Consider the following 23,544-nt stretch of genomic DNA (forward strand, 5'->3'; position numbering starts at 1 on the left):
AACGTGTCTAAAACACCTTGTAAACTTTAAAAACATTGGCTTCAAAAACCCATGGCTTAGTAAATTTATTTAAAATGTAAATAATAGAAGAGATTTCACACAGTCAGATACAGGGTTAATTCAGCCCAGCCTGATGTTTTGCCTTGGGATAGGCAAGTCATAGAGACCTTCTAGGATGGTGCCCTCAAAATCTTAAGAATAGTTTCTCTGTTCTCCCCCCTCCCCATTTTCTTTTCATAGCCCTTTGTAAACTGGGCGAAGTAGGGTGTGTGTGGGCTGCAAAAAGCAGTAGAAATCTGCCAACTTTCTAGTTAATTTGATCAAAGGTGACAGCTAAACTGGAAAAGTGGGTAATTGTTCTGTGTAGACATGACCTGTATGTGACTTTGGCAGGGCCAGTTTTCAGAAGCCCTGGAGTGTTGTAAAGACTGATTTCCTTTGTACCTCCTCCCAAATGGTAAACACAACACCATCCTAGCAACTGACAGTCCTGTGTACCTGGTTTCATATCCTGTTTAAAAACATTCCCTGATTAGAATTTAAAAGATCTAAATAAAATCAATTCCCTCATTCGGTGTCTAAGACCTAAGACTTTAAAGGATGATAGCTCCAGGCACACAAATAAAATGATGGCTCAGGGCAGTCAAACAGAAAACTAGTGGCCATTGAAAACCAAATGAGGTCAGAAGTCAGTGCTCTATTTCCCCAGCTCCACCCAAGGCAAGCCCTGGAACCATTACATCACCCCCACTCCTCAAATGCCCACAATGACTCCCCTGTTACCTATCAGATGAGATCTAAGCTTCTCTGTGCCCTTGCACATGCCATACTTTCCAGCTGTATACCCTCTCATGTCTGCCATATCATGCCTTTGCCCTTCCACAAAACTCACCTCTCCCAGGAAGCCTTCTTGGATTACTTTCTGCTGACTCTGATCTGTACTTTGTGCTTCATTTCCCACTATTTAGGTACTCTGTACTATAATCAATCCCCAATCACCCATATTTAAGGGGCTATTGGCACAGAAAATCAAAAGCAAACTAATCCTAATTGTGGTAGTCATGGCTCTGGTTGTGCCCTCTGGGGCAGGACGAGGCAATTCTATTGTACCTCTTTTTGCCTGGGGGTAGGAATAAGGACAGGTCCAGCCGCATGGATTCATCCATGGCAACAGTTGAGGTCCAGGGCAAAATAATGGTGGCCAGGATTTGGGACAGGGCATTCCACAGTTTAAGTTTTGTGAAAGGATAGAGGTGATAGTTATGGTCAATTACCAGGTTATCTAATACAGAATTCGATTTGTTCTCACGGTTGCCCATTGACATGTCAATTTGTGCTTATACATTGCTTTATAGAATTATGAAATGAGAATGAAATCAGAAACCAAAAGTCCTGTCTCTCAACTCAGAATTATTTCTGTTTCATTGGGTTCCCTGACATCTCAATTCATGGGAGAGGGGGGGACACATGCCAGTCCTGATTCCAAATGCTGTCTTCAGAGCAACTTCTATCATTGGGAGACAGGAAGCCATCCTTAGCAGTTCCTCTCTTGCTCTGGAGCACTGTCTGGGAGAAAGGAAGAAAAGCTTCCCACATCCCTTCTAGGGTTTTTAACATTAATTGAAATCTTGGCCAGCTAAAACCCATTAAGGCAGCCACTGCTCTGCTGTAGACTAACGACTTGGCACCCAACTTATTCACATGACTGAATATTTTGATTAACTGAAAGGTGGACCCTAATAACAAAAAAATCTTGCACCTCCTCCCCCCCACCCCCACAACTGTATCTGTTCTTATGAGCAATGGCCTTGGAAGGAGAAGGCCATTTATGGTCACTGACAGAAGTCATCAGTAGGAAATGAGGAACCAGGACCACCCAAATATTAGCAACAGTAGGAACTAGGAGCAATTAGAGAGTTGCCTGGGAATACAAAGGGAACATGAAAGCCACTGGCCCTGTTGAAGGTGCAGCCCTGCTGACCTGGGAACCACTACTCCTAGCTCCCAGCAGCACTGGTTTGATTGAGAACCAACAGGTTCTGAGGAGTCACTGTTTTGGTGCCTGTCACGGCATATGTGAATTCATGCTAATAATAGATTACAAATAAGCACTCTGCATCTTTTTTCCTGTGAACAGACTGAGGCTCATGATAGTGGGGACATCTTTTTGGTGTGGTTTTTGTAAAGAAATCCCTCTCTACCACCCTGCCTTTTTTATGTATGAATGAAAATACAATTCTTAGATTTTTTTCTCTGAGATATGTTTCATAGGACTTTAATAGGTGTCTGGTACCACCACTAGCAAACAGTTCCAAATACACATGCAAGCACACACACATACACATACATACACAACACACAGCAGTCATGAGTGATATTATTAGAAAACAAAGCATAATCCCATTATACATGAAACCACTGTAACTTCAGATTTGGATTAATAACTAATTGCAGAACTTTATCATAAAACTTTAGGACAGGTGCAATAATGATCAAATTCGTTACTTTTATCATGTTATTTATTTTTTAAAACTGAAAGTAAATTTTAACTTTTATTTCAAAGATTACATATTTTTTTCTTGTCTTTCCTATGTTGAGGTATAATTTTGTATTTAAAAAACTTGCACTATAACATTAAGTGGCTTCAGTTTGCCCTAGAATACCTCTTAGGCTGTGACAATCCAGTCTCTTGATCTTGCAATGTCAGAATTGGAAGTGACCTTTGAGATCATTTTAAAGGGAAAGAAACCGAGGGCCAGAGAAGTTAATATGGCTGGGGTCATAGAGATCTTTGATGACTCTTAGCACTTATGTGTGAATTTATTTTTGTGAACGTGTAAAAAAACTGAAAATGTGGGCCAGTGTTCTTTTGGCCACAGAAGAGCTTACTGTACCCAACCTAAATTTCAAAGGGAGTATTTAGAGTCTTTGTTGCTGGGCAACTTACTACTCTGTTAGCTAGTGTTTGTAGCATAAGATGTGCCAACTTAGAGAAGCACTTTGACCAAAGAAGAAAAAAAAAATCACAAAACTCCAACCCGACCCACAGTGTTCTCTTTTCGATGACAGCTGTTTATTCAGGTGCAGATGATGGGTGACTGCAAGGACAGGAAAATTGGGAACTGGCAGGAATAAGCTGGAGCTAGAAACTACACGGAAACCTAATTGAATCTTTAATAACTGAAGTTCATCAGCGCCAAGTCAAAACCAACACTACCCAGTCCATGTAAACAACAAAGAGAAGAACCTGCGAGAATGTATACATTAAAGAAATCACAGTTGTTACCTAAGGTATGGCGAGAAGAATGGTTTTCCTGGCAGCCGCAGCTTCTGATACAATGGTAAAGACAATGTTTCACCATGATTTATAAATGTCTGTTCTAAGAACTAGCTACAAAAAATGGTTCTAATGTTTTGCTAAAACCTCAGAAACAAGCAAATAGATTGGAAATGAAAGTCAGTCATCTACTAGTTGGGTAGTATGTACTGAACTCTATCCTCTCCAAGTATTTCTTGGGTCAAGAGGAGGGAAACATCTTCTTGGGCCAACTTCCTCATTTTACAGATGTGGAAACTAAGTCCCAGAGAAGTGACCTGATGTGCCCCAAATCACTCAGTTGACAAACCTGGTCTAGAACACAATGTCTCCTGGTTCCCAATTCCTGTGCTTTTTTAGTAGACCCTGTAAGTTGCAGAATATTCCAGACATTAGCCATGGTTTTAGAAAGGGAAACTGCCATAAAGTTACTATAGTTTTGAGTGTGGATTTTTACATCAAATCTCTATGGAAACAACTGTTTCTGACATATGCTAACCATTTCCCAAGGTAATATGGAGAAACGAGTGTCATTTTATTATGCCATAACCTCCTAGTTCCTGGGTTCCTATTCTTTTGTCCTAATTCTTTGATTCCTTGCCGCTGACCTTGGCGTGGGGCACCATTGGAAGGCCCATTCCCTTTCATTTCCTAAGAGGTAAAGAACCTTTTAAACTTTTGTAGTTGATGTTTTTGTGATTTCCAAAGCTGTTTATGCAAAGCTACAATTTAGTCATAGTGAATATCTCCTTTGGCCATTGCTAGTTATTGATATAACCATCTGCTATCTAGACCCTTCTCTGTGGGCTCACTGTTCATTTCTTGCCAACCTCCTCTCGTTATTTTTTTTTGTGGGAGAGAACCTGGGTTTAAACCCCCTTTTATCTAGCCTCTCTCAAGCCTGCAAACCTACCTGAATTCCTGGTCCTGGTTTCTCCCAGCCTGTCTTCTGTTATCTCCTAAGGCCCAGTTATAAAGCTTCTCTAGAAAGATTTTACAGCACAGAACACCTATATATGTAGATATACAGCTCTTCCAATCACTTAATTTTACAATGACTCTCACAAGAAAAAACAATCCAAAGCAATGCTCAGAAAGCCATTTATTAGTAAGCAGACTGCTTTCCAAGCTGTGAAAGTGACAAATTAGGCAAAACCTACAATACAGAGAATATCTGCTGAAGGTAAGTGCCTCTCATGGTGCCAGAAAAGGAAATTCTCAGCTGTCTCTGAGAAATGTTTCATTGGGTTTGGTAAAGTATTCAACACCATTACCAGCAAATACTTCCAAACATGTATGCACATGTGGACCTGCAGATACCTCCACATAGAGCAGTTTTAAGTGAGATATTACTGGGAAGCAAAGTATAATCCCATCATCTATGTAACCACTGCAATTTCAGATTCTGAAGGTCACAGTTTTAAGGCAAACAGATGCTGTTTTTAGAGAACATTCCTGATTCTCAACCGTTTGTTCCAGGTCACTCCTGCTTCTCATTCCCAGGCCTTGACAATCAAATAGCCCACCCTTACCCTAAACAGACCTAGGAAAAGGAGAAACTTTCAATTCCTTATTTGGAACCTAAACACCCTAAGGAAAGAAGGGCTAAAGCTTTCATAAACTAAGAGCCATAGCTGAGGTGTTACAGGCCAGTTACATTGCCAAGGTCAATTCAGTTCATCTAGAAACTTGTAGATTTAGGTCAGATCAGGCCTGGGCTTTCTCGGTCCTCAGGGGCCCTGCTCACATGGGTAGTTGCCCCAAGAGGTCTAAACATGCCCCAGACAATACCCAATCCTGAGGAGCTGATAAACTGGGTCAGTCTAGCACCTACCTCCTACCCACTTGGGCAAGAGAAACAGGACAAGAAACAACAAGGAAAGAAATATAATGAGCACGAAGAAATAGGTGAGACTCCACCAGGGTTCCTGCTAACCGAGGAATCTCCTGAATGGCAGCTTGGGTGCAGCCAGCAGGTGTGCAATGAATCCTACCTAAGTCTAAGTCTTTGTTGGTCACCAGGACAGAGCCCTATCATATGTCTAATGACCCTTGGTTCTCCTTTTCCTATGTTACTATTTACATAGGCTCTCCATTGACTTTTGTTTTAAATCTTTTTGGAGGGGGGGGAAGGCAGGGCAACTGGAGTTAAGTGACTTGACCAAGGTCACTTACTACTTACTACTTGTGCCCAGTTAGTAAATGTTAAGTGTCTGAGGTCAAATTTGAACTCAGGACCTCTTGACTTCAGGGTGAGTGCTCTATCCACTGTGCCACCTAGCTGTCCCCATCTCCATTGACTTTTTACAAAATTCATTTAGGGTATGGGGAGAGAGTGTTGGACCTGGACACAGAAAGATCAGAGCTCATATTCTGCCTCCAACACTTGCCACGCCACAGGCATGACCCTGAGTAAGCCACTTAATCTCTGACATTTTCCTCACCTGCAAAACCTCCCAGGGTGGTTGTGAGGATAATATATGTGAAATTCTGTATCAACCTTAAGGTGCTATATAAATGCTAGCTATTATTATTATAATTATTAAAGTCTGTGGTTGTGAGACCCCAGGGAATGTACAACACTGACTGTGAAGATATCTCTTAAGTATACCCTGGGTCACTGCAGCCCATTCCACACCCAGTCTTTGGGCTTAGCTGTGCAGTGAAGACATGGCTGATCCTCCCCACTGGAAGTCTGTAGCAATCACAACAAGTTTTAGGACATCTATACACACAAGCACATTTACAAAGGCAGTCAACAAATGACTTTTTCTCCCAGAACCCTCGGATCTCTGTCTGGCTGCCACTGGCCTGGGCAGCAGAGAAGGGGCTAGGTCTTAAGGACCACTTTTGCTGACTAGCTGACAAACTTAGAGAATCAGATTTCATAGACTGTCTGGTCTAACCTGTTGATCTCTTCAGCTAGAGTTGACCTGTCCAGATGCTAAATGCCCTGCATGGTAAATGGCCTACAGCACAGGCCTAGGGTAGGAGGAATAGATGGTGAGAACTTGGCCAATCTCCATTGCCCAAGATAGATGGGTGGGATATTTATTAACCTTTTCCAGGATTAAGTAGTCACAGAGATTGAGCCCTTGGTCTCTTGTATGATCTAGGTGGATATTCTCAAAGTGGGTCTGAGAGGCCATCCCCCAGGACAGAGGTCCTCAGGTTGTAGAATGCACATATATAACCTACATCAAATTGCTTTCCATCTTAGGGACAGTACTTAGCAATGGAACTAAGTTGTTCCCTGCTGCTATAATGATTAAGTTGTTCCCTGCCCCCAGTCAGATCTTGTCTTTTCTTCAAAGACTGTGTATTTCCTCCTGAAGGGCTGAAAACACTACATGACTTGACTAAGTATTTTCTTATATTGTCTAATCACTACATATGTTCATGGTCTTGTCTCAGATCTTTTGAAAAACAACCCTTGTAGAGTAGAAGCTATAAAGGCAGGAACTTTATGCTTCCAATAATGTTGTGCCAAACATAACAATAACCCTTCACTTAACTCTTTAAGGTTAGCAGGCTAACAAAACCCTCTCTTAAAACAGCAACTTTGTTCTTGTCTTAATTCACTTAATAAATAATTCTAGAATTAAAAAAAAGTCCTTTCTTATAATAACCCTGTGTTACAGGTAAAGTTCAAGAAAGCAGCACATTGCAATAAAGAGCCCTGAATCTGGAGTTGGGGACTTGGGTTCGAAACCCCCTAGTGTGACTTTTTTTGTGTGAGGCAATCAGGGTTAAGTGATTTGACCAGTCACACAGGTAGTAAGCATCTGAGGTCAAATTTTAACTCATGTCCTCCTGATTTCAGGGTCAGTGGACACTAAGCTAAGAGATCCAAGGACTTGCCCAAGGTTACATAATCATAATTATCAGAACTAAGATTTGAACTGAGTTCTGACTCCAAGACAAGCCTTCTTTGCATTATGTAACAGTATCTCTTAGGAAGTGCCAGCTTAATTTGTCTCAAGTAAATGATAAGGAGAGTGAGGCTCCTGTTTTAAGATACAACAAAGCTTAAACATTTTTTTTTAAATCTTGAAAATATAGAACTTTTCATTGTTATGCTTCAACTCACAGTGTTTTATAACACATACTTTCATCAACCCCCACAAAATATAAATACAAGGAAAAGGGGAACATAGGCAGTAGGAGTATCCTTATGTCAGTCCATAGGAAAAGTGACATGTGCCAAATATTCTGCATTTTTTATGGTGGTGGGATAAGAGTGAATGGGTAAAATTCATAGAAAACTAACCTATATTGTAGTTGGGAAGAGAGTTGGGTACAATGGGAAGGATAATGGATTAGGAACACCCAATGACCTGAGGCCTTGATCCTGGCACTGCCATACACTAGTTGATTATCCTTGGGCAACTGACTTAACCTCTCTCTGTTTCTGAATCTATAAAATGAAAGATAGATGCTACCTGTTTCAGGGGGTTGTCATGAGAGAAATACTGTTTGTTTGGGGGGTTTTCTTTTTTTTGGTGGTAATGGTGTTTGTCCTTAGTTTTCTTTTATTTTTTACATTCATTTTATAATTTAGAATTTTGAGTTCCAAATTTTCTCCCTCCCTCCCCTTACCCATCCCTAATATGGTAATCAATTTAATATAGGTTATATATGTGCAATCATGTAAAGTATATCCATATTAGTCATGCTGTGAAAGAAAAAACAGAACAAAAGGGAAAAAACCATACACACACACACACACAAATACATAAAGAAAGTGAAAATACCATGCTTTGATCTGTATTTAGACTCCATCAATTCTTTCTCTGGATGTAGATTGCATTTTCCATTATGATTTTATTTTGGACTTGTCCTGAATCACTGTATTGCTGAGAAGACCTAAGTCAATCATAGTTGATCATTACAATGTTGCTTATACTGTGTACCATGTTCTCTTGGTTTTGCTCACTTCACTTTGTATCAGTTTATGTAAGTCTTTTCAGGTTTTTCAGAAATCTACCTGTTTATCATTTCTTATTGTACGATAGTATTCCATTACATTCATATACCACAACTTGCGTAGCCATTCCCCAATTGATGGGCATCCCCTCAATTTCCAATTCTTTGAGGCAAGAACTTTGTAAAGCTTTAAGCATTGTAAGAAATGTCAGTTATTATTCCAGTCTGTGACATAATTTCTGTAGCTTATAAACTCCTGGAGGAGAGAGACTTTGTCTTGTCTTTGTGTCTCTCCCAGTTCCTGGTGCAGGGCATTCAGGGAGGTGCTAAAAATGTTTGTTGCATGAGTGAAAGACCGCTAAATTTAAACAACAACAAATGACCACAAAACTATCGCTAAATCTATGTTAAATACCCGTGTGTACATACCCATCCACCCTAGACACCCCTGCTACTATCCCATAGCAAATAAATGTTCAGTTGCCACAAAAAGAGAAAACCTTATTTGAAATCTTTGTGTCTCTCCCCATATTCTAGTCACAAGTTTCTCCATAATAATTATAATTACTGTTGTTGGTTGTTGGCACTTTCAAGCTTTGGTACTTTTGAAACCTGAGTATGTACATAAGAATCCAGGTTAAAAACCACATTTTCATTGCTTCCATTCCAGCAGTGTGCTGATATTGAATAGTTCTTATCTGGAAGAACCACCTGCCACATCCTCCCTCAGGAGTCAGGCTTCCTTCAGTGGTCACATAGGTTACTTGCCCCAAGTTCCATATTGTACCTGACTCCATAAATAGGAAACTTCTTAGAATGCAAGTGCTCCATACTGCCTTATTTGGCATTTTTGATTTTACCTTTCTTTAGAATATTCTCTACTCCCTTGGTTTTCCTGACACAGCTCTCTCCTGGTTCTTCTCCTGCCCATCTGACCACTCCCTCTCAGTCTGATATGCTGCATCATTATCCATTTTCTGTTCTTTTGACATAGGTGTGCCCAGTGCTCTGTCCTGGGTCTTCTTCTCTCTCAGTGGCCTTATTTGCTCCCGAGGTTTCAATGATCATCTTTATGCAGATGACTTTCAGGTCTATAAATCTAGCCCTCATTTTTTCACCTGAATTTGAGTCTTGCTATCAGTTGCTTATAGGATATATCTAACTGCATGTCCTACAGGCACCTTATATCCAAACAGAGCTTATGATTACCTATTCCTATCTCCTTCCCCACCAAATCCCCAACTTCTCCTAACTTCCCTATTTCTGTTGAGGGTGCCATCATCCTGGAGTCAGCTCAAATCCTAGTAACTGATTGTTAAAATTTCAGTATGAGCAGTTACACTTTGGAAATTAGCAAACAAATCATGGCTTAGTTGATTGGGTTTTTTTTTCATCATCTAAACTCAATAAAGTGACAGAGAAAACATTAATAAGTATGTTATGTCTACTTCTTTTTTCCTCCAGAGAGCCAATTATTAAACATTTATTTCCTTCATTCTCTTAGTCAATGAGCTGTAAAGGATTGTGAGTGCCATCTTCATACTCATCTCACATCTGACTCTTTGTCTCTACTCAAGCAGCCAGCAGCCTGGTTCAAACCCTCCTCACCTCTCACCCAACCATTTGACTTTTGGAATACTGTATTCCATGTCATTCACCTCACTCACTCAACATTTTGCCAGCATTATAAAATATTCAGTCTTTCCCTGGGCCTTTGAACAGTCTGTCTCTTCTCCATACCTGGAATGGTTTCCCTTCTTCCACTGTTCAGAGCTCCCTAGCCACCTCCTAGTATTAGCTCAAGTGCCATCCATCCCCTATAGAAGGGGGGCCTTTCCTGATTCCTTCTGGTTGCTACCACTTATTCCCATCCCAAAATTAATTTGTGTTTTTGATGTATTTTATGTTTACTTATCTGTATATGTGTGTATATATACACATATACTCACATACAACACATATACACAAATGTATATGTGTGTATGTATATGTCTATATATTACATACATATATACATATTAGATATATGATATGTATTATATATAAATGTATAAAATTTTTCTCCAGTAGATATACTGTGGGATCCTTGAGGGCAGAGACAATTTACACTTTTGTTTATGTGTACCTAGCACATAACATAGTGCCTGGAACATATTAATTATAATAATTAGTAATAGCTAACATTGAAGGTTTTGCAAAGCACTTTTACATATATTATCTCATTTCATCTTCACAACAATCCTGGGAACTAGAGCCTGTTATTGTCCCCATTTTATAGATGAGGAAACTGAGAATGAAAGAGGTTAAGTGAGTTGCCCAAGGTCACACAGCTAATAATTGTCTGAAGGCAGATTTTTTCTCAGGTCTTCCTGCTTTCAACTCCCAGTGCTCTCTCCACTGTGATACCTACCTGCCTTTCAAACAGTAGGTGCTACACACTTGCTTATTCAACTGAATTCAACTTAAGACAGCTTGTTAAGCAATGGGGAAGGGTCACAGCACTGAGGTGTAATGTAATGCCAAGGAAAGGCAACTTCCCAGGTTCAAAATACCAGCATAGGTGCTCTCTATTTTACTCAGTGACAAACCAAGAACAGAGAAGATCAAAACATGACATCATTCAAAATACAGCATTTACTAAGTGTGATTAAATAATCTCCAAGGACTACCCCACCCCAGGACCTTCCAATCATTCAATCAATTACAAAGTCCCTGTTCTAAATACTTCTCCACCCCTGGACTATACCTTCATTTGGTCCACCACAAAACCCCTCTTCTCAAATGGAGATTAGTTTCCAAACATAAGTAAAGTACCTTCATTTGTCAATCACAGAGCACAATAAGGTCAAAAGTTCCCCACCCCTGGATCACAATTGAATCTACCCCAGAGTTACATCAAGTTTAAACACAGCACTTAATACCCAAATGGAGGTCTTTTCTTCATCTTGACACAAGGCAAGTTCTCAGCAATCTTAGTTCCTGGGGAGACAAGGCTTAGCAAGGCCATAAGATACATTGCCAGTCCCTTCATGAATTTATCCTCTGTCTGTAGAACAGTCCTAGAACCCCTGAACACATTAGCAAAGCCCTCTCCCAGGATTTCTGTAAACATCCAACAAGAAAATCCTTCTTCAGGGCTTCTGAACCAACAGAAAGGTTCCCAGACCCCTGCAACAACAGCACTGTCCTTCACCAGTGGACAGTATTCACTCTGTCTGCAGGACAGTCTCAGGGCTTCTTAACCAAATGCCAGGTTCCAGGACTTCTTCAACAAAAGGACTGTCTTTCACCAGTGGACAAATCTGGCAAAACAACATCAAAACAGACAGACAAAGTACCAGCAAAACAGCCATGTCTCCTCAGTCCTTGGCAGCTCAGGGGGCAGGTCTCAAAAGTCCAGGGCAATTCAAAGCGGCCACCAGCAATTCTCTTAGTCTCTCTCTCTCCACGAGGTGCTGCTTCCAAAAAGATCTTCCGCCTCTCTCTAGTGACTCTCCAAATCTACATCACCAGCTCCTCCCAATTCAGGACTTTCTTTTCACATCAACAAGCCCATCCCACAGGTGGGATTAACAAACTCTGGGTTTTAACACAATCAATTTGAAAACCAAGCCAATACAGGGGAATCTTTAATTGCCATTACTATCACATGAGGATATAGCCAAGTACATTGTGACTACTTAGCACACGTTAACTGAATGACTTACAAAATGAATAGCACCTCTGACTATTCTTAAAAGTGGCATTTCCCCTTCATGGACTAGGACCTACCCTGTGGTGTCAAAAGTCACTACTGGCATCAATATGTCAATCAAGCCTGTAGGCATGGTCACTTTGGTCTTTCATCTGCCCAACCTTGCCTTCTTACCCTACTCCAGATTACCTATTTCTTCCACCTAATGCTTGCTTTGGCTAAAGGGCTATGATCAGTATTGTGAGTTTATTCCTAGCAAAGACCCACACAATATTGAGGTGTCCTTTCTATTTTATTTTGGGCAGGGGGAGAGACAGACTTATTTGGCTAGCAGAATAGTGCAGCAGAAGGACTTATGTGTGTAAATTCAGAGATCCTGGGTTTCTTTCAGTCTTCCTTGACCACTGCCTCACTGTGGGATCTTGGGCAAATCATTTAAACTTCTCTGGATTTCTGTTTTCTCTTCTGTAAAATGAAGAGGGGGAACCAGATGACTTTCTAGTGACCCTTTCAGTTTTACGCCTATGATTCCTCTATGATTAGGAATGCTTAAAAACTCTTGAGGGACTATTTGGTAAAAATGCCAAATTTCCTTGTAATACATATTTACTCATATACCCTGAACACTTTAGAAGGTAAACATGTATCATAAAATACAGTATTCACATTGATTCATCTTCATATGCATCTAGATCGGTGAAAAGAGAATTCCATGTTCTCCTGTGACTGCCTTTATAAGAACAAAAGAATTTCTAATATCATTTTATCCTACAATATTGATTCCCATTTTTTACTTCATTTAGCCTCAAATTTACTTTTGTATTTTTCAGCCTTCAGTTTTAGAGAACATCATCAAGAAAACTGTTTTCACATTATGATTTCCTTTCTCCTTCTCTGAAACATCATCAGTATTGACAAAAGATACTTCTTAAATAGCATGTGCTATATTCTTGCCAACAATAAATTCAGGGAGCAGATAGCTACTGCTTATCAAGTCAGAGTTGGGGTAGGGATGACAGAGCTAGTAAAATTAGTCAGTTTTTTTTTCCAGTAAAAAGACCCATCAGTCAGTAGTTAATCTTCAGTTCGTGTCAGTTGCCCTTCCTTCTTTATCTCTCCTTCTTGCCTTCCTTAGGTTGGGTAATGCAGATTCATTAGCTTCCAATGCAATGTCCTATACTAGTGGTGTCAAACTCAGATAGAAACATCTCTGCAGCTGCATATGAACTTTCCCAATGTTGGTTCCAGCCACACCTCAAGGATCAGTTGGCCCCTGTTTTAGAAAATCCTTTTCTCTAGGGTGGAGCTACAAGAAAGTAGTAAACTGAGGCCGTAGCACTTGCCTAGTATCCTTCCTTCCTTCTGTACCAAAGATCCTGAAATTTTGAAACCTGAAAACTTCAACTCTTGACATTTTAAAGGAAACTTTAAGTAATATCTTTCAAATGCTTTGCAGATATTCCCACTCCCTTTATATCTCACAATTATACAAATCCTGGAACCTCAATTAAAGGAGGATTTTGCTCTAAGTGATACTAGTTTGGCAAGCATCTTAAATTTAGTTTCTGTTGATTTTGCCACTGGTTCCTATATAATAGTGTTTAGTAAATGAAATATGATATGAAATAAATGAAAATGATTGATTAAAAAAATCTCTTATGGTTAACCAAGGTATATGACCAGAAGTCAATTATTTGAATAATCTGGGGCAAAAGTCGAGGAAATTTTGTGATTTTATATTGTGTTAGAAGTTCTGGGGATATGGGGCAAGGGAGGCATATTTATAGAACCACATATTTATAGAACCACCACCATCTGATCACTGAATGATAAACAAGCCAAATTCACAGAGTTGGACCTATTCATTATGATGTACCAAGGACATATTATCCCAAGGTATTTTTTTGTTGCAGCTGGCATTGGTTTTATAATAGAAAACATAAGACAAAGAAAGACACTTAAGCATTATAAAACAATAAGGCAATTATTATCAATACTCCAGTGCACCAGCAGCCTCACTCTTGGAGCCACCAGGCATAGACAGGGGCCTGGGAAATGAAACATGGATTTTACTTGGAGAGATATGTGTCCTTGTTTATTGTGGATGGGTACACACACGTAATGCTGTGATTATGGGTGTAAGCTCCCTGTATCTATATGGGCATGTGTGAACGTATGCATTATAAATAACTTCTTTGAATAGTTTATGGGGAAAAAAATGCCCCCAAATCAGAACCACTTGAAACTTAACAAATCTGTATAATGAAATTTCTTTTTTCTTCCTTCCTTCCTTCCTTCCTTCCTTCCTTCCTTCCTTCCTTCCTTCCTTCCTTCCTTCCTTTCTCTCTCTCTGTCTCTCTCTGTCTCTGTCTGTCTCTGTCTCTGTCTCTCTCTCTCTCTCTGTCTCTCTCTCTTTCTTTCTTTCTTCCTCTCCTTCCTTTCTTTTTGTTGGATGGGGTGGTAATTTCAAATGGTAATTTAGGACAAAAAAGATGGAAAAAAATCTTCTATGCAAAGGGAGAAAAAAGTTCACAAATAATTTTTTAAAAAATTTCAACTTCCCAAATTCAATCCAACAAACATTTATCACTCACTTTTTATAAGTAAAGCTCTGTATTCAAGTTGAGGATACAAAAATAAAAAATGATTTAGACCTTGCCCTCTAGGAACTTATGCACTCATACTGCCTAGCATATAGTAGATGCTTAATAAGTGTTTATTAAGTGCCTGTCATAATCATAAGGTTCATAGGAAATAGCTTAGAGGTGAATGGTGGTTCAAATGGTAAGTTATGCTTAAAAATTTATAATGGCTCTGACATGTAAAAGCTCAGCTCCTCGGCTTGGTATTCGATTAAAGTAGGAACAAAATATTAAACACCTACTATGTGCAAGGTGTTGTATATAAGCCATGTTATCAACTGCTATTCCTTTAATTTTCCATCTTTTTAAAAAAACTCTCTACTACATCTTTCTATTCACCTCCCTTCAAGCCACCCTACCTGTGGTCCCTACCCTGTGGTATGCTATGCATTTATAATCTGTGTCCTTTCCTTTACCTGGGATGGTCTTTTTGATTCTATGAATCTATATCTTTCCTCTCTGTTCATTCATGTCCATCTTCACCTTTCAAAGTTGGCTCAACAGTCATCCATGCATCCAGAAAGCCTTGCTCATCACTTTCATAAGCTCTACTCACTCATTTCTTCATATATTATTTTTTTGTGGAAGTTTTCCATTAGCATATAGGATTCTTGAGGGCAACGACTCTTCCATTCATGTCTTCCTATCTCCAGTGTCTAGTATAGTGCCTGGCACATAGAAGACACTTATGTTGAATTGAACTTTTCCCAAGTTGTTGCATGTGTATGTTTTGCTTCCCTCACACAGACTGCAAACTTGAGAGAAAGGAGTCATACTTTCTATTTTCTTAGTATTTCCTTTAAGTTCTTTGTACAATGTTGTTCCATGAATGCTTGCTTAACCAACTCTTTGGATGTTTGCAAGTTTGTAGACTAAAAGATACACATGTTTAAAAATGAGAGAAGAAATGAGGAAATGGGTGAGATAAAGAGTAGGATTATAGAATCATAGACTTAGGACTGCAAGAGACATTAGAGGTCATCTAGTTCAACCCACTCATTTTATAAATGAGGAAATTAAAGCCCAGAGAATTTGAATGATATTCCCAATTGGGTTGTGAATGTCAGAGCCAGGTTTTGAACTGAGATCTTCTGACTCTAAAACTGGTTCTCTTTCACTCATTGTTCAGTCACGTCTGACTTGGTGACCCCATTTTGGTGTTTTCTTGGCAAAGATACTGGCGTGGTTTGCCATTTCCTTCTCCAGTTCACTTTACAGATGAGGAAACTGAGGCAAACAGGGTTAAATGACTTGCTCAGGCTCATACAGCTAGTAAGTATCTGAGACTAGATTTGAACTCACTGACTCCAAGCCCTGTATTCTATGCCACTTGGTATTGTGTGTGTGTGTATGTCTGTGTGTGTCTGTGCGTGTGTACCTGTTTTCCTTAATGTAACCAATCATGTTGCCCTCATACCCATGATGCTCCTAAGCTTATAACCAATTTCCTTACCTATTTTGTTCTTTGTTCTACTCTTATAAAGAAGGAGTTACATCTTCAGTTGTTTGTCTTTGGCTGAACTGAGGCAAGCCATTGACCCATTCAATTGGCAGGTAGTTCTCTGGTTAATAAAATGCTGTCTTACTCAGAGAAAATGTGCCTCAATCTACCTTTGTCAAATTTTACTTGTGACATACTGTCAAAGTTCTTGAATAAATGGTCTACATATTGCATGTGGCCCACAACATTCTTTTTTTTTGAGGGGCAAAGGCAAGACATTTGGGGTTAAGTGACTTGCCCAAGGTCACACAGCTAGTAAGTGGGTCAAGCATCTGAGGCTGGATTTGAACTCAGGTCCTCCTGACTCCAGGGCCGGTGCTCTATTCACTGTACCACCTAGCTGCCCCTGCTCACAACATTCTTGAGTGCTATCCAAACTAGATCAAAATATAACTGCAAAGTAATTAATAAAAAAATGCAATAAGACATAGTTAATGTTATGTTTTAAAGCTAAATATGCAGCTTCAAGGATCTTTATGTATGGCTTATGTGGCTTCATTTTATTTGAGTTTCACACCATTGCTTTACACTGTTCTGATGAAATGAAATGAAATGATGCTTTTAAATGCTTAGCATGGTGCTTGGTACATGGTAGGCATTTAATAAATGCTTTCTCCCCCTCTTCTTTCCTTCTTTCTCACCTTCCTTTGAAACTTCAGTGAAGTATAAAGGGAAGGTATTGGAATTGGAAAATTGGCATTCTAATTCCAAATTTTCTACTGATTATTTGTGCTTAGCTAGGAAATCCTAACTTACTTGGGCCTCAGTTGTCTCCTCTATAATAAAATGAAGAAATTGGTTTATATGATCTAGAGTAGACTTTATTATCTGTTTTCTTTGCTGTATCTTTTCCTTCTACCTGCCCTATGTCTGTGAACATTCCCCAAAGGTTGGTCCCTGGTTTTATACTCTCTGCTTTTCCTTTTTTTCTTTAGAGGAATCTTCTAATTGCTATAGATTTAATTGTCTCTAGTCAAAAGAAAGTAAGGGACTGGAGCTCAGGACAAAACTGATGACAGAGATTTTCAAATCAATGGTTTCCTTGAATGCCAAATCTAAATTCTGCATACTTTCAAGATTGTATTCTTCCCCCATCCCCAATCCAACCCCAGCTATTCCACTAACATTACATATACTAATCCAAATTTATTTCCCAACTACTTCTTAAGACAGTCTCTAATCAGGTCAGTTTCCTTATGGTCCCATGAGCATAATAGTTTACTCATGTCCATCTCTATACCTTTTTAGATATCGTTCAGCTGCTCTTATCCCACCTTCAATGAGGGCAGGAGCAAGAAAAATATTCAGATTTCCATGTAATATTCTATTTAAATGTGAGGTGTGATTTAATTAAGTGGCTGGAGTTTTGGACACTGAGCATACCTAGGGAATGGCTATGATGAATCTGTGCATCAGGGCTAGCAAAAATGACATCTTTAATAAGTAAGCCACCTTGACTTAACAAATATCTCTTCCTAAATTTCTTTTAAATGATTAGAGATTATTTCAGGGATCAGTGAGCCAGTAGAGGAGGTTTGGAAGGAGAGAGAGCAAGGACAGAGTTATGAGATGTGTGTCTTTCCTGGCATTACTGAAAGTACACAATGTTAGCAGCTAACTAGTCTTGAGAGGGATTGTTAGCACACTGAATAAGAATCAAGATTTTAAAAGATCTTTAAAAGATTTCTCCAAATCATTAATAAGCATAATTCTGAATTCTCACCACATGTCAGTAAATTGCCAAAGATGACAAACGATGGTATTAGTCATTCTTGGAGAGATTGCAGTAAGACATGCACATTAATACACGGAACTGTGAATTGGTCCACCCATTCTGGAAAGCAATTTAAAATTATGCTTTAAATAAAATGTCTATACACTTTAACCCATTGGTCCCCTTGCTGGGATACATCCCAAGGAAGTCAAAGACAGAAAAGTCCCATATACTAAATATTCACAGCAACACTTTTGTGGCAGCAAAGAACTAGGAACAAATTATAAGCTCATTGATTGGGAAATGACTAAACAAATTTTGTGGTATCTGAATGTAATGGAAGATTAGTGCACTATAAGAAACAATCACTATGAAAAATTCAGAGAAGCATAAGAATACTTTATGAATTGATGTAGAGTATAGTATACAAAACCACAAAAAAAAATATGCACAATGACTACAATGGAAAGAACAACCACCACAAAAAAGAAACTAGACCCTGTATATTATAATGACCAAGAAGCATGGTCCTGGAGAAGACTTAAGAAAATTTACTTCTTTGTAGAGGTGAGGGATTGTGGTTGTTGAATATTGTGTATACTGTCAAACTTTGTTGATATTCTGGTTGGTTTTGTTCAATTACTTTGTTTTCTCTTTCTCTTTTTCATTTATTTATTTATTTTTTTGGTACAAGGGATGGTTAACTGGGTGGAAGAGGAAGGAGAGCTTTTTGGAATGAAGGTGATAGGCAATATATATATATATATATATATATATATATATATATATATATATATATACACATACACACACACACACACACACATATATATATATGAAAGATCTTGACCGGCTGGAACATTGAGCCATATCTAACTGATATTAAATAGAGATACATTTAAAATCTTCTTGGTTTCAAAAGTCAATTTCATAAGTATAAGATAGTAAAGGTGTGCCTAGATAGCAGGTTATCCAAAAAAGATCTCAAGGTTTTAGTGAGCCACACCCTTGATATTCATATCATGTTGATATGAATCAACTGTGTGATATGGATACCAAGAAAGCTAATGCAATCTTAGGCTATAGTGAGGGAAACAAAACATCTAAGACCATAGAGACTACTCCACTCTGCTTTAGTCAGACCACACCTAGAATGCTATCTCCAGTTCTGGGAACCACATTTTAGAAGGGAGGTTGATAAGCCAGACAGTATCCAGAGGAGGGCAACCAGGGTGGTGATAGAGGAAAGATCCCCATTCATTCCATATGAGAATCACTGGACAGAGTGGAGGTGTTTAACCTAGAATAGACTCAGGGAGGATGTAATAGTTTTCAAACATTAAGTGGATGATATGTGGAAGAGGGATTTTGGCTCTAGAGGAAAAAACAAATAGCAGAAACTGTGAAGATACAAATTTAGGTTTAATATAAAGGAAAGTGTCTTAATCATTACAGCAATCAAAAAATGGCATGACCTCCTCAGGAATTAGTGCACCCTCCCTTACTGGAGATCTTCAAGAAAAAGACTACAGGATCCCTTGTAGTGTGTGGTCTAAAGGGATTCTTCTTCTAATATAGGCTGGTCCCTTATAACTCTCAAGACATTCTGCCTGATTAGTATTTCCTGTTCCATATAATTAGAATGTTGAGCTGATTTAACTTCTAATTCTTGTAAATTATAGAACACATTCTTTTTTTAATGCCAGGCTTGAGAATAAATCTAACATTTTTTTAATCAGGAGCTTCCTGTATGTGCTCATTAAGCTCTGACTCAGGAATAATTAATCAACTGTATTATAATGGGCTTCTATTACTTAAGTATATATACAATATGCCATTTTTACACAATCATTTCTAATTTCATTAAAAACAAGTTAGGGAATTATAATAATCTTGAATTCGGTTTAGTTGTATTGTGAACATGGCATATATAACACAGTCTCTTCTTCAGATTTTTGGGGAAAAGATGTGATCATCTGGATAAATAAAAATCCAAAGAATTAGCACTCTAAGACAGGAAGACTCTCAAATTCTGGTTTTGCCTCTTACTATCTGTGTGACCTTGGGCAAATCCCTTTCCTTCTTGGAGGAATTTCCTCATTTGTAAAATGGGTGGTGTTAGGAATTAGACTTGGTGAACTTTAAGGTCCATTTCAACTCTAAATTTATTCTCCTTTGATTTGGATTCATTGGTATATTTCTACGCAACCTCTACCTTTGGATGTCCTTTCTTTTTTTCATTTAAGAAAATGTGAACTTACTAATCATCAGGGCAAAAATCTGTGAAACCTTCCTAACACCCACCACACCCTCCCCAGTGCCCAATGTGAGATCAAAAAGCCCAGCTTAATGCACCATGGAGGTGCCCCCACCATGCAGGCATGACCCCAACCTTGGAGGAATAGAGCAAGGGTGGGGTCAGAAATGTTCCAGTTTTCCACAATCCTTCATCAGATAAGTCCAGTGTCTAGGTCACTGGACCCCACTGGACATATTCTTATGATAAAGATGTCAGATTTGGAATAGGTGCCTAAGCTTCAAGGTATAGGTCTTTCAGCTGATGCTGTTGCTGTTACTATGAGGCCAAAGGGGAGAACTGTAATCATTAAACAGAATCGGGGAAGTCCCAAGGTAAGAAAAGACAAGTGTGACCATTACAAAAGCAACTGACCTAAAGGACAAATATAAAAACATTGGTTCCAAGATAGTTCAGGATGTTGCCAATAACAGAAGTGGAGAGTCTGGGGATGGCACTACCATTGTCATGATCCTTTCATGATCCATTGCTAAGGAAGACTTTGAGGAGATTATCAAAGGGGCAAATTCAGTGGAGATCAGGAGAGGTATGATGCTGACTATTGATGCCATCGCTACTGAGCTCAAGAAGCAGTCTAAATCTGTCACAACCCCCACAGAAATTGCTCAGGTGCTACAATTTCTATAAATGGAAGCCAAGAAATTGGCAACATACTGTCTGATGCAATGGAAAAGGTTGGAAGAAAGGGTGTCATCACAGTGAAAGATGGAAAAACATTGAATGATGAATTAGAAATTATTGAAGGCCTAAAGTTTGATGGAAGTTATATCTTTCTGTATTTTATTAATACAGCTAAAGGTGCAAAATGTGAATTTCAGGATGCCTATGTTCTCTTAAATGAAAAGATCATCTCTGGTGTCCAATCTTTTGTACCTGCACAATTTCAAGTGCCCTCTTTAAGCCTTTAGTCATAACTGCTGAAGCTATTGATGGAGAAACCTTAAATACATTGGTTTTGAACAGGGTAAAAGTTGGACTGAAGGTTGTTTGAAGCAAAAGCTCCAGGTTTTGGTGACAAGGGGAAGAACCCGCTTAAGGACATGGCCATTGCTACTGATGGTACAATGTTTGGAGAGGAGGGACTGACTCTAAATCTTGAATATATTCAAACTTGTGACTTTGGAAAAATTGCGGAGGTTATTGGGACAAAAGATGATGCCTTGCTTTTTAAAGGAAGGGGTAAAACATCTTAAATTAAAAGCATATTCAAGAAATCATTGCACAGTTAGAGATTACTGCTAGTGACTAGGAAAATGAAAAGTTAAATGAGTGTTTGGCCAAACTTTCTGATGGAGTAGCTGTAATAAAGTTTAGTGGAACAAATGAAAAGAAAGACTGAATTACTGATGCGATACACTAAATGCTACATGTGCTGCCACTGAAGACGGCATAGTTCTGGGAGGTGGCTGTGCATTCTTTGTTACTTTGGACTCATAATTAATCTAGCCAATGAAGATTTAAAAAAAATTGGAACAGAAATAATTAAGAAGACACTGAAAGTCCTTGCAGTGACCACTGATAATTAAGAAAATTTTATAAAGCTCCTCACAGATCAGTTATGATGCCATTTTTGGAGATTTTGTGAATATGGTTGAAAAAGGAATAATTGAAACAACAAATGTTATAAGAACTGCTTTGCTGGATGCTGCCAGTGGAGCTTCTCTGTTAATTACAACAGAAGTTGTTACTGAAATCCCTAAAAAACAGAAAGAACCTGGAATGGGAGGGATGGGTAGCATGAGTGGATGAATGGGACACTGCATGTCCTAATTTCCTAAAATAATGCTCTATCATTATCAACTGTGATGCAAGCGATACTCAAGGCAGTGTTCTCTACTAATATAAGAGAAGTCAGTTGGAGAGAGTACTGAAGTAAAGGTTGATGTCTAAGAAAATCATGATAACCATCAGTTACTGGTTTTAGTTCACAAAACATGTAAAGATTTACTGCTGTCATCCATGCCTACAGATAACTTATTTTGTATTTTATAAATAAAGACATTTGTACATTCCTAACACTGGATACAGGATCCATGTACCAATGTTCTGCTGCCAACTTAAACCAACTGAGGCATTTTTACTATTACTCTGTTAAATCAGAATTTTAGTGTTGGCCATCACTAGAAGGAAAGTTTAGAAGCAGTTGATCTGTGCAAAGGCTAATTAAAATCGTGTTCAAAGAAAAGAAAAATACCATTTATATGATGACTTTTTCTAATAGAATTGTTTTAAAGTAAAAGAAAAAAACCAGCTTAAAAGTAGAATTTCTTATCATAAAATCATTGCGAATCCATTCTGTTCATAATGATGTCAGCTGCTACCTTTGAAGAATATTACTGTGGCTTTGCCTCTAAATTCGATGGCTCATCCCTTATTTTCATTCATCTTCATCACCCTCGAATACTATTTTCTCCTCTAAGTGGGAGCAAAACTAACACTTGCATTATCAGCCTCACTATGACCATAGATCCAGAGTTGGAAAAGATCTAAAGAATCCTGTAGTCCTATCCTCTTCCCCTATTTTATAGATGAGGAAACTGAGGCAGAGAGAGGTTAAGTGAGAACACAGAAGTAGTAAGAAGCAGAGCCAGAATTTGTACCCAAGACCTCTTTCTACTGCACCATTGTGCTTTACAGGCTTGTTGTGAGAGAAGAGGTCTGTAAAACTTTAAAGTGATTGTGAATTATGATTAGTCATTAAACCGTGTAGCAAGTTACCTTAATTTGATAAAACACAGTGCTAATTAAGCAAAGATCATATCCACCAATAGCACCAACAGGAAACCCACAGGTTTTCTACCTAACCCTGAAGCTGTCATGTATAAAAACAACCAGTGGCCACATGCACTGGCCCTGATACACAGCATCTGGCACTGACAAAGTCCATCCTCTTGGACCTTATGCTCTAAAATCCCTGTTTCAGTTTAAGTCTGGACCTTGAACTAAAATTTTGGAAAGGAGTCCTTTACCCTTTGTTAATGTTAAAATAAACATATTTCTTAAGCAGAGAGGAAACCTTTCTCCTCTCTCCCCTAATCCTCCACAGGTAGAGGTTGGCTGAGAAGTATTCATAAACCCAGATAATTTCAGCAACCCCATCTCTGGAATTTCAGGCCAGCAAGAAACCACTTGCCACAGTGACTTTGGGACTGCTGACCTGAATGTCCCATTGCTCCAGAACCAGCATCAGTTCTGATGAAAACACCACCCACTTCTTAACTTATCCCTTACTTTCAAGGATTCTTCCACCTCATCACTGGACCAATGCAAGAGATCCAAATCCCCTTCCTAGAAAGGGTTATTGGAAGCCCAGCAGTCCAGAAAAATTTGATGAAAGGGACAAAAAGGAATGTATTATTGGGGAAAATCCAAACAAATGACTTCCTCATAAACACAGCAATAACATCAGATGTTGGAAATACATATCAGAATGT

The 23,544-nt window shown here is 38.8% G+C and overlaps 1 protein-coding gene and 1 pseudogene across 1 annotated transcript in view; one reads left to right on the forward strand and one right to left on the reverse strand.

Moving 5' to 3' along the window:
- Positions 1–23,544, reverse strand: part of TPPP (tubulin polymerization promoting protein) — a 134,187-nt gene that overhangs the window by 12,706 nt on the left and 97,937 nt on the right. The window lies entirely within an intron of this gene.
- LOC138153087 (60 kDa heat shock protein, mitochondrial pseudogene) lies at positions 1,494–21,880 on the forward strand (annotated as a pseudogene).

This window comes from Petaurus breviceps, unplaced genomic scaffold (genome assembly GCF_028583685.1).
Source record: "Petaurus breviceps papuanus isolate PSGF00001 unplaced genomic scaffold, PetGlider_PUasm1.0 151, whole genome shotgun sequence".
Taxonomy (NCBI): Eukaryota; Metazoa; Chordata; class Mammalia; order Diprotodontia; family Petauridae; genus Petaurus; species Petaurus breviceps.